This window comes from Lissotriton helveticus, chromosome 7 (genome assembly GCF_964261635.1).
Source record: "Lissotriton helveticus chromosome 7, aLisHel1.1, whole genome shotgun sequence".
NCBI classification, from domain to species: domain Eukaryota; kingdom Metazoa; phylum Chordata; class Amphibia; order Caudata; family Salamandridae; genus Lissotriton; species Lissotriton helveticus.
The window spans coordinates 1,160,732,277-1,160,734,724 of NC_136068.1; the positions used below are offsets into that span (position 1 = coordinate 1,160,732,277).

The 2,448-nt window shown below is 46.0% G+C and overlaps 1 pseudogene; it reads right to left on the bottom strand.

Annotated features, from left to right (window-relative positions):
- Window positions 1–365: 365 nt before the first annotated feature.
- Window positions 366–1,349, bottom strand: LOC144769417 (uncharacterized; annotated as a pseudogene).
- Window positions 1,350–2,448: the final 1,099 nt, after the last annotated feature.

The following is a 2,448-nucleotide window of genomic DNA, read 5'->3' on the forward strand; positions in this document are numbered from 1 at the left end:
GCACATGCCACCGCATCCTGGCTAAGAAATCTCCTATTCCACTCCAGAACCTAGTGACAAGGTATACACCTGCACGCGAGCTGCGCTCCTCATATGAGGGCCTACTTAAGGTTCCTAGGGTCAAAAGAGCCCGTATGGGCGGACGTTCCTTCCGCTATCTGGCAGCGAAAAAATGGAATTCCCTTCCTCTCCATCTTCGTCTGGATCCTTCCGAATCCAGCTTCCGCAAGAACCTAAAAACATACCTGTTCTCCAGATAACGGATCACTGGTCTCCACCTCGCTCAGAGTTCTTCAGTTGCAGCGCGGGGACACGCTTTGGCGTAACCAAGCGCTTTACAAGCTACCCTTATTATTATATTATTATTATGTGTGTGTTTGTACAAAATAAATTCTATTTTTCCCTATATCAATCCCCCCTCTAGTTGATTCTTCAACTACTTCTTCTAATCTCCCATCCTCAAAGGGAATCTCCTCATATATAACACTCTGTTCTACGACATCTGTGGTGCTTTTCCTGACCAAGAATGCTCCTCCCACGCTAGCTCTCATCTTTTTGCAACAGGCTAGTATCACCTGAAATACAAGGCACATCAAAAGCAATACAAAAATTAAAGGCAACAAGGCCTTGAACAACCCCGACATCCAGGACGCCACCCAATCGAACCAGCCCTTGGACCACTCATCAGTAGCACCCCCTCTTCCACCATCTTCTTGTGGAGATCATGCAATGTCCGAATGGCCCAGTTCAATGTCCCATTGTCTGCATCATTGGCTGGCACATACGTGCAACAGGCAGATCCAATCTTCTTGCACACCCCCCCCCCTCCATGACCGTCATTAAATCTAGAATGTATCTATGCTGCATCACCATTAATCTAAGGGCACGTAGTTCTTCCTTTATGGCATTGAAGACATCTTCTGTGGTGTTTATGGCCTTCATTAGCTCCCACCTTGTGATCTGGAGACAGCGGGTGGTTGCTTTTGCCTGAAACAATGGTTTGATGCTACCAAAGAATAGCTGAGCATCATTAAAAAGTCTGTATTCTTGCGGAGCATTTCCCCAGGGTGTGGCGCCAAAGTACTCAGCAGTTTGTTTCTTCACATGGTGATGCAGCAGGGTCGTTGGACGGCTCATGGGCTGGTCATGCAATGTCTTAATATCCACTCTTGATATCACCTGGGAGGGGGTGTGTAGTGTGACCAGGGCGTAGACCACTCCAGTTGGGGGGTAGATGTAGGTGGAGCCGGGCCCCACAGTGACAAAGTGGCCCATCAGGCTGGCAGTGCCCCCCTGCATGTCGGCGTTGTCCACGGTGGTATTGCAGTTGAGGTTCCTTCCCACCTTTACTGTCCCATTTCCTCTAAAACAAAGAGAAACAGTGTTAATTTTATTGCTACTCTAGGGTGTGTGTTAATTCCTGTCCAGGTATATCTCTGTATGTTTGCATCCCATATTTGCTGACATTGTCCTACTACCTTATCAAATTTTAAAGGGCTATTTGTTTTCGTGCCATTCCACAATGATATAGCTCAACATATAAATGCGGCACCAGTGTGCCATTTATCAGTGACACATACTGATCCTGTAACATTGAGTACTGGCCTAGCTGCGCAGTCAGGGGGCATAGGTTTGGCTGAATAGTTACTACATTCGGACGATGGGTTAGACTTTCCTAAAAAGCCCACTGTACCTGCATAGTTTCTTTTCTGCCTTGCTTCCTTTATTCTTGATATCATTGCTTCACTATATCTTCATTTTCTGTCAGAATTTGTAGGACTCTAGGGGTGGTGTCAAATAAGGTTGTATTGACTCGAGACGTTGGTTGTAGCTGTGCTTTTATTCTACATAAAAAGAGGTGCAAGAGACAGGGCGTAACATTCGGGGGTACCTCCTTGGGGGGATGCAATCTTTCTACCACAGTGGCAGGGGGAATAAGGGAGCATACATAACTACTGGTATTAGTTGTGGATTGGCCTGTACTATGCATGTGCTGGTACCAACTATTTTCAAGCAGAGCATTGTGGAGAGGGTGATGATCAGTATCATTTTCAACACTTCTACGCATGCGCATGATATCTAATGTGAAATAGACTAGGGCTATCATCATCAATATTAACGCAGCGAGGAGGAAATAGAAAAGAAAACTACATATCTTAAAATACAAGTCTTTTGACACGTTGGAGGGAGGTTTTACTTCTCCTATTCTCCCCCCTCTTTTTCCTCCTCGGTGTCCGAAAGGATAGATGGCAAGGTCGGCGCTTGGCCAATGTTCTCAGATTATACCATGGCTTATGTCCTTGAACTTTCACCACAATAGCTGTGCTGTGAGTTACTGGGAAGGGTCAGTTGAATTTGCTGTCCTTCTGGGTGCGGGTAAAGTTCTTTGTATACACTAGAGTTCCAACTGGCAAAGGTTGTCTTTGGTCATCTGCTGGAAGTACGTTG